The sequence below is a fragment of the Carcharhinus amblyrhynchos genome, chromosome 9, assembly GCF_965287045.1.
Source record: "Carcharhinus amblyrhynchos chromosome 9, sCarAmb.v2.hapA, whole genome shotgun sequence".
Lineage (NCBI taxonomy): Eukaryota > Metazoa > Chordata > Chondrichthyes > Carcharhiniformes > Carcharhinidae > Carcharhinus > Carcharhinus amblyrhynchos.
In genome coordinates this window covers 23,723,029-23,732,917 of record NC_137332.1, presented here as the reverse complement: position 1 = coordinate 23,732,917, position 9,889 = coordinate 23,723,029, and the positions used below count along the sequence as shown (strand labels likewise).

Sequence of the window (9,889 nt, the reverse complement as noted above, 5' to 3'; positions counted from 1 at the left end):
TCAGCTTTGGGTTTGAAAGTCCCAGTCTCAGAATATCTCTACAGTGTTTCCAAGGCCCAGCCATCTTCAGATGCTTCATTAATGGTCTTCATTCCTCAAAGGGTTAGAAGAGGGGATGTTTGCTGCTGGTCACAAAATGTTCAGCACCATTCATGACCCCACAGATACTGAAGCAGTCTGTGCCCTTCTGCAGCAAGACTTGGACAACACACAGACCTAGGCTGACTAGTGGCTGCTAACATACACACTTCACAAGTGTCAGGCAATGACCAACTTGAAAAAGAGAAAATCTAACCATCTCCCCCTGGCAATCAATATCATCACCATTGCTGAGTTCCTCACAATCAACAATCTGGGGATTACCACTAACCAAAAACTGAACTGAACCAGCATCATAAATACTATGGCTATAACAGTGGGTCAGAGGCTGGGATCTCTGCAGCGAATAACTCACCTCCTGATTCCCAAAAACCTGACCTCCATCTAAAAGGCACACGTCAGGGGTGTAATGGAATACTCTCCACTTGCCTGGATGAGTGCAACTCCAACAACACTCAAGAAGTTCAACACCATCCAGGGTAAAGCGACACATTTGATTGGCACCCCAACCACAAACATTCAATCCCTCCATCACTGATGAACAGTCGCAGCCGTTTGTACCATCTGTAAGATGCACTAAGTGGCTTACTAAGCCTCATTTGATAGCACCTTCAAAATCCACAACCGCAATCATTTAGAAGGATAAGGGCAACAAATAGACTGGTGCATCACCATCTGGAAGTTTCCCTCCAAACCACTCGTCATCTTAAATTCAAACAACATCACCGTTCCTTCCTTGCCACTGGGGCAAAATCCTGGAGCTCCCTTCCCAGCAGTACAGTCGCTGTACTTCAACCAAGTGGAGTGGTTCAAGAAGGCGGCTCACCAACACCTTCTCACAGTTGAGAATTGACGATAAATGCTGGCCACGTACTGTGAAAAAAAGAACACTCTGCAGACTAATCAATGTCGAGGAGAAAGTGATTACCATGGATAGTGAATTTTGTTGCAATTTTAGATTGGACATTAAGATGTAGAGGTTTTTTTGTGTTAATGTGATTGGTGACACTTGCATGCTTAGCAAATCCTCACCTATCTTCTCAATATCATTGTTGATCCCTGGCCAGCACTCAACTTCCTCTGACAGGCACCTTTGTTTACTCTATATGCCTCCTGTGACAATATATCCCAGCCTAGAGATTCTGGCACAAGCACCCGTTTGAAAATCAAGCCTCTTGCTCATTTCTGTAGAACCAAATTCATCCCAGTGTTTCTGGGGCTCCTCGTATCACATCAGGCCAACCTTCTACAACAATTGTTTCATATGTTGGCCTATCTTGGGCAACGCTGGTCTGACTCTGGAGGATTGCTTCAAGATGCTTCTTGAAAAATATATTCAAAATAAGCTATCTCATGAATTACAGGCCATTACATTGCTCTGTAGAGATTCTAACACATTATTGCTGGTGTCACTGTTCTATCATGATTTATATCTCTCATTACCATAGCTATTCTAATAACCCATTATGCTAGAGTGACAGTCCATAATGCCTTCAGCTGAGGATGTTTTGCTGATTCCTCCTAATGTTGGATACCTCTATGTTGACCAAAACTCATCAGGTCAACATTGAGTACATCTTTTACCTTGATGTCAATGATGTCTGCTCGTAGGTCCAGCAAAATGCTCACAATCTTTTTTGGGGATTTGACAACCTGCCCAGTGTGTCTGAAGTAACCATTTTGATTACACAGTTGGTAACACATGTCAAAGTTGCATCGCCTTATTTTTGTCAGCAGCCATGGCAGTCTGGGTGGTACACTCATTAGTGCCAAATCATTTCCAATCATTTGTACTCAGTTTTTATGATGAATCATTTACTAAATAGGTACATGTGGATTCTTATGTACTGAATATTGATACAAATGATTCGCTCCTGCTCCTATCTTCTATGTTTCTATAGTTGATGCCAAAAATTGACTGTATTCAAGAGGCGGCTGGATATAGCACTTGGGGCGAACAGGATCAAAGGCTATGGGGAGAAAGCAGGATCAGGCTACTGAGTTGGATGATCAGCCATGATCATAATGGTGCAGGCTTGAAGGGCCAAATGGCCTCCTCCTGCTCCTATCTTCCATGTTTCTATGAATCCCAGAGCAAGTAGCTCACACACTACCTTCAGAGAATTGGACTGTGCCTGTGATAGACTTTTGAAACTAAATCCAATTGGTTTGTCATCATTCAAGATGCCCACTACTAACTGTTTTTGAGGTGTCGACCTGTTAGAATGTTTGTTCTCTTGGGTTGCAGTGTTGTAGGAAACAGGATCCATATCTCTTCTGACATTGCCTGCTTAGGTGAGTGGAACACACGTTAACAGTGCTCCTGCCATACGTATGGAATGTCCTTAATTAGCAGCTCTAAGTAATGACATTTTCACGGCACATTTTGGATATCTATGGTGCTAAAGAAATGAAAAGTCCAAGTCCCCTTTTCAAGTCCTCTTTGAGCAGGTATTTGCTGTACATCTTCAGGTTTGCCTGGAACCTCAAATTTGAATAAATAGCGTTGATAAAGTTTATGCAAATTTTGTTAACCTGGTATTTCTTCCTGTTGAAGATAACTCTTTCACAGCACATTGCTCCCATCAGTGAGTGTAGATTTTGGTTAAGCTCTTCTTTAGTTTTGCCCATTGTCTCAGTCGCGTGACACAGCACCAGGGATCTTTGTTCGACTGCCGGTTTGGGTGACTGTCTGTATGCACATTCTCACTATGTCTGTGTGGGTTTCCTCCAGGTGCTCTGGTTTCCTCCCACAGTCTGAAAGCTGGTTAAGTGCATTGGCCCTGTTAAATTCTCCCTCAGTGTACCCGAACAGGCGCCAGAGTGTAGTGACTCGGGGATTTTCACAGTAGCTTCATTGCAGTATTAATGTAAGCTCACTTGTGACACTAATAAATAAACTTAAACTTATCATTGGCAATGCGTAATGTCACGAGGCAATACCCCTTTAGTTTTGACAATATGGGCTGGAATTCTCTCTAAAAATTTTAAGTGTTGAATTTGCTTGAAAATTGGAGTAAGTCATGCCTATGTTTTCAGTGGGATTTTCAAAATGAATCTTTCACACTCTGTGCACTGCGGAGAGCCCTAACGTGAATCACTCCAGAAATCAGTGGGTGGGGCCTATTCCCACTGGTGAGGCCAGCAGCACAGCGCTGAGTGGGCCATTGCGCACGAGTCAATTTGTCAGCACTGAGTTCGGAGCATTCGCAGTGGCTGGCCTTCCAAATGCTGGCCAGCTCAATTACTGGCCAGCCCCACGACCCCCGCAACGCTGGTTCTCCAACTACCCACGGCCGGATCGCTGGCTGCCTGGCCATGTCCGGCCCAGCCTCCACACCCCCTTCCTCGCAGCCCCAATCTCCTACTCCCCCGATCCCCCTCTCCCAACCGCCCCTCCGTGGAAGTCCTGACCCACCTCCCCGCTGCAGTCCCGACCCAGCCCTGCAGTCCGAATCCTTTCCCAGCAGGCTGACCGCTCCCCTCCAACCCTGATGGCCAGCCCCGATCACTGGCCTCCCTCCCTCCCCTATTGATCCTGACTGCAAAGTGGCTGTGGGATTCCCCCACGCCCATCAATTGTCCTGCCCCTAGACCCTGCTCCCCAGGCCCTTCCCACAAACCCTGGCCCTTGACACTGCCCATCCAGCAGTGCCAAAGCGTGCCTTGGGTATCGCCATTTTGCCCCTTGGGCAGTGCTGGGGGAATAGGTTGGCACTGCCAAGGATCCAATGCCCAAGAGGTCACTCCCTGGCTGCTCAACTCTCTGGTGGGGGGGGGGGGTCCTAATTTCCCCCGCTCTGCTTCAGCAGGGTCGAGCTACATGGTAATCAGTGTTACCATAATTTATGTAACTCCCTGCCGTTTTCTGACATGGATGTGATGCTGCTGGAAACCCGGTGCTGGGAGACACTAGTGAGCCGGGATGCCCAGCGTAAATCCCGTGCATTGGGCACTGCTGGAATCCCCCAGCCTGCAGTGCCAAAAAATTAAAGGAGCGGGATGGGAAAATGGCTCCCATCATTTTTCATCTTTCAACTGACTGCAAACTTTCCAATTTGTACTGAGACAGAACAAGCCGAAAATGCAAGGGCACATTTTAAGGTGAATGTGAGAAACAAACAAATCACTATCAGGGCAGTGTGAAGAGAGAGACACCTTCTATAATCCAGGCACCCACTGCAATTCGTAACTGTTGAAGGAAGAAACATCAAAGATTCAAAGTATTGGATATTGAAACAATGGCTGCCACAGATAGGCACACCCAAAACACGATGGATGACAGATCCAGGGAAGATCCATAACTCCATTTTTTGATGCAATCGGTTCACACCCGGTTTAACTGGCACTGCTTCCTCTTTTCATGGTGTGGAGATGCCGGCGCTGGACTGGGGTGGGCATAGTGAGGAGCCTCACAACACCAGATCAAAGTCCAAAAGATTTATCATGAGCTTTTGGAGCACTGCTCCTTCAGCAGGTGAGTGGAGAGTTGGGTTCACAAACAGGGCATATGTAGACAGACATAATTACAAAATAATTACAAATTGGAATCTGAAGAATGGTTTTCATGACAGCTGTTCTGTCTGGCTCCATCTGCAGTTGCTGTCATGTCTCTGACTCTGCTTAGAAAGCAGATATGCTCTCTAATACATTTTTAAACTATTGGCTTTTTTTCCTTGCCTGCAAATCTTCTTACAGAACCCATAAGCTTCATATTACTGCTTTTATCTCTTGCAGTTTTTTAAAACTCTGCCAAGCTTCAAGATTGGAAAGGCTGGGGGGTTTTATCTTTGAGATAAAATTCATTCAAGCGAAACCATAAATTCCTGCCAAATGGTCAGTGGATATTTCCGTTCTCTCTTCCGCTCCGATTCCATGGTGGGCGAGGCGGTAGAATTCCAGCGCTAAGGTCAAATCCTTCCTCCTTTAACGTGCGACAGTGGTATTCTTCCTTCAGTCGTCCTAAAGGAAGGAAGAGATGGAACTGTTCTTGAATGTCAGCCGAAGAGCTCATCAAGTGTCTCCCCATGCCTGGTGAGTTTGACCTGGTGTGATTCATGTGGGGGATGTTTCTCATTTTTAAAGTGCAATCCCACTTCGTTTACACTGCCAATTCCAGCGGGAAATGCAACGATTTCCCCACTGGCGGCAGCACTTTGATTTTTCTTGGGAGAATCGTGGCCAACATCTTGGAATTTAGGACAGCTTTGTGCTGGTGCAGTAGAATGCTCGTTCCAGATGACTTACCTGCTTCCTGTGTTTTGTCTATGGTACCCATACTGGTGGCTGCACTCAGTGCTTTCAGTGTTGTTGTCCATGGCTTTGTATTTTGTACAATCCTTTTAACAGCATGTCAATATCATGACCTTTTCCTTCAAAGGGTCTTTTTGGAAAGCTTCGGTCAGTTTTGAAGTTATAAGCATCTCCATTATCTGTTCAGACAGCTCAGTCTCTGAAACATTGCAGTCCTTGCTCTTGCCTGGAAGAGCTGATCGATTGATTCTTCTAGCTGCTGTCTGTAAGCCATCAGTTCCAAATGGTGAACTCTGGAGTTCGCTTTTACACAAAGCTGATTGTAATAATTCAGCTGAATGCCAGTTTTCCCATCACCAAACACCCTTTTATTGTGTACCAAGAAAGAGACCACTCCAGTTAGGTAGTGCAACACCTCAGGACCTACAACACTGGTCCGGGTGAGGTAACAGATTTAAACCCCACCCCCCCGACACACTTCCTATTGGACAAGCCTCCACTGGCTCGGTAAGGGAGCTCGTACTCCATGACGCCCATAGGGAGATCTGTCAATGTTCCCCAGCCATTATAACACTGATTCTTCAGCATCTTTCATAGCTTAACAGGATCCTCCTGACCCTCCTCAGACTGGCTTGAAGTGTTTACTCTATGCAACACAGAAGAGAAAGCTGGTTAGCAGATAGGAGGTAAAGAGTTGGCATAAATGGGTCTTTTTCCAATTGGCAGTCAGTGACCACAGGGATCTGGGCTAGGATCCCAATTGTTCACATTATATGTTAATGATTTGGAAGAGGGAACTGAATATACTATCTCCAAATTGGCAGATGATACAAAGTTTGGTGGAAGGGTAAGCTGTGAGGGGGACGCAGAGATGCTTCAGTGTGATTTGGACAGATTGAGTGTTTGGGCATGTGCATGGCAGATGCAGTATAATGTGGATAAATGTGAGGCTATTCACTTTGGTCACAATAATCGGAAGACAGATTATTACTTGAATGGGTGTAAATTGAGAGAGGTGGATGCTCAACAAGACCTTGGCGTCCTTGTGCATCAGTCACTGTAAGTATGCGCGTGGGTACAGCAGGTAGTAAAGAAGGCAAAAGGTATGTTGGCCTTCATAGTGAGAGGTTTTGAGGTCGTACTTGGAGTATTGTTTGCAATTTTGTTGTCTTTAACTGAGGAAGGATGTCCTTGCTTTAGAGGGAGTACAGCGAATGTTTACTAGGCTGATTCCTGGGATGGCAGGTCTGTCATCTGAGGAGAGACTAAGTCGGTTAGGATTAGATTCACTGGAGTTTAGAAGAGTGAGGGGATCTCATAGAAACTTATAGAATTCTAACAGAGTTAGACAGATAGATTCAGAAAGAATGTTTCCAATGGTGGGGGAGTCCAGAACTAGAGGTCATAGTTTGAGGATATAGGGTAAAAGTTTGGAACTGAGGTGAGGGGAAACTTCTTCACCCAGAGAGTGTTAAATCTATGGAATGCACTACCACAGAATTTAGTTGAGGCCAAAATGTTATCTGATTTCAAGAAGCAATTAGATATAGCTCTTGGGGTTAAAGGGATCAAGGATATGGGGAAAGGAGAGATCAGGATATTGAATTTGATGATCAGTTATAATCAAAATGAATAGCGGAGCAGGCTCGAAGGGCCGAATAGTCTATTCCTGCCTCTAGTTTCTATGTTTCTATATAACACCTTGTTTCTGATAGCTATCTTTATTTTCACGGTCTGCTATCTGGTTCTGTGATGCATAATTCAAAAAGATTTTGTTCCATCCTTTGTCTAATAGCCTATATTTTAATAAGAAATCTTTGACATTCCAGTTCACCCTGGAGAATTTGGTAATCACCTCCCTGATGTTGTTTGTCTTTTGCAGACACTTCCAACGTGTAGGGGTTTGTAATCTCTCTACTCTGTGGAGAGATTCATCAGTGCTGCTACTGTGTTATTTTGCCATTCCCTTGCTTTTTCTTTGACACAGTTCAGTTTTTTTTCCTAGTGGTTAGCACTGCTGCCTCACAACATCTGGGAGCCAGGCTCAATTCTGACCTTGGATGTCTGTCTCAGTGGAATTTGCGTGTTCTTCCTTTGTCTGTATGGGTTTCCTCTGGGTTCTCTAGTTTCTCCCTGCAGTCCAAAGATGCGCAGGTTTTGCAGATTAGCCATTCTAAATTGCCCCAAGATGTGTAGGTTAGGAGGGTTAGTCATGGTCAATGTGTGGGGGTGGGGGGTGGACATGGGTAAAATGCTCTGTTGGAGATTTGGTGCAGTCTCGATGGGCAGAATGGCCTCCTTCTGTACATTAAGGATTCTATAATTCTATGACTTGCTTTTTGTCTTGTGGGAGAATAGCACTGAAGGATAGCTTGATGGCCCTGCAGCCTTTACTGTACGATTTGAAACCAACAGCACAGGACAATTCTGAACTGCCTTGTTGCTCCCATTAAAGACCGATCCAGATTTTCCAGATATTATGGATTCACTGTTCTGCAAAGCACCATCTGTAGAGTGGCTCTGCCTCCTTGATTGTGGCTCCCCTGAAAGTCTTCAAATTCACATTGCTGCCACCATGTCATATTTCTATAGCAGCTTTACACAAACCACAAACTCACGAATCTCAGACACAGGGCCAACAAAATACAATAGCAAACTATAGGAGTATGATGAACTAGTGGGTTCACTTTGTTTGTAGATACAATATAGGATGGCTCAACAGACAGATTGCCTTCCTGGATTCAGCAGCCATTACTTAGAACGCGAACATGGATGTAATTTCTATGCATGCATGCATGTGCTTGCTCCCTCCCTCCCTCCCCCCTCGCACACTCACTCACTCAGTCACTCACTCACTCGCTTACTCAGTCACTCACTCACTCCCTGATTATTTATTCATTTATATATTCTTTTCAAATAACACAGAGAGTGTTCACTCGACTGATTTCTGGGATAAGAGTTTGTCTGATGAGGAATAGTTGTAAAAAGTCTGACAACACCAGGTTTTAGTCCAACCGATTTATTTGATAGTAAACTCACAAGCTTTCGAGGGGACTCCCTCTTCGTCAGGTGAATGGAGAGTTCTGGCCTCGGACTTTATTGTTGAATAGTTGAACAGGTTTGGTCCTTTAGAGGTTAGCAGAATAAGAAGTGTTCTTATTGAGACGACTTGATGGAGTGGATGCTGAAATGATTTTCCCTCTCATGGGCAAGACCAAAAAAAGATTGGATTTTAAGGAATCAAAACATTGCAGCATTCTTCAGAAAAAGTTTGATAAGAATTTGTGTCTTATAGAAATACGTAAGGTATCAATGATAAGAAAACGTGTCAAAAACAAACATAGGAAGTCTGTCTCACGTTGTTAGCTCCATTGTTCACGGACTTCCTTTACTCACATTACAAATGTGAGCAAATCCCGTGGGTGTGTGTTAAGAGTTCATTGAATCTCATAGAGTTATAGAATCCCTACAGTGCAGAAGGTGACTATTTGGCCCATTGATTCTGCAATCCCACCCAGGCCCTATCCCCGTAACCCCACATTTACTCTTCTAAGGGACAATTTTGCATAGCCAATCAAACCTGCACATCTTTGGAGTGCGGGAGGAAACCGGAGAACCCATAGGAAACCCATGCAGACATGGGGACAATGTGCAAACTCCACACAGATGGTGACCTGAGGCTGGAATGGAACCTGGATCCCTGGCGCTGTGAGACAGCAGTGCTAACCACTGTGCTGCTCTCATATTTTTAAATTGTCACTAAGACCTCAATAGTGAAGGAATGAAATAGGTGCAAGCACTCTGAGAGGCCAAGGCTGTGATCATGGGTAAATGCCATGGTATTCATGCCAAAGTTGTGGAACCTTTGGCATGATCAGAAATGGCATGATGCACAATATAAGAAGGCCCATTTGGGGACTGCCCTCAAAGCCAACTGATTTGGTGGTGCCTCCCATGCCAATGGAATAATCCTAGGAAAAGTTGGTGTTGAGGATAAACAGCCTAATTCTGCCATCAGCTTGAGTCCAGCTTATCAAGATTGGCAAGAAAATCACGGCTTTTGTCCCAGATGATGGTTGCTTGAATTTGACTGAAGAAAATGATGAAGTTTTAGTTGCTGGTTTTGATAATAAGGGTTAGACTGTTGGTGATATTCCTGGTGTCGGTTTCAAATGGGTGAAAGTAGCCAACATTTCTCTATTGGTCCTGTACTGAGGCAAGAAGGAGAGACCAAAGATCTTAAAATTTTTCAGTACATTAACCAAGATGGAAAATAAAACATTTTAAAATAGCTGTACTGCAGGATCTGGTAAGAGCAAGGAATTCTTGATGCAAGGACTCCTTCCCCATTCACTAGCTGCCCTCCTCTCTGGGTGCACCGCTTCCTTTGCCTAGCAGCAGAGGGTATACCCAGCTGCTTACATAGAAACTTAGAAACATTGAAACATAGCAGATAGGAGCAAGAGGAGGCCATTTGCTCTTCAGGCCTGCTCCGCCATTCATCACGATCATGGCTGATTGTCCAACTCAATAGCCT

General features: G+C 44.7%; 1 pseudogene; it reads left to right on the top strand.

Annotated features, from left to right (window-relative positions):
- Positions 1 to 9,175: 9,175 nt before the first annotated feature.
- On the top strand, positions 9,176 to 9,639 carry LOC145348265 (small ribosomal subunit protein uS12 pseudogene; annotated as a pseudogene).
- The last annotated feature ends 250 nt before the right edge of the window (positions 9,640 to 9,889 follow it).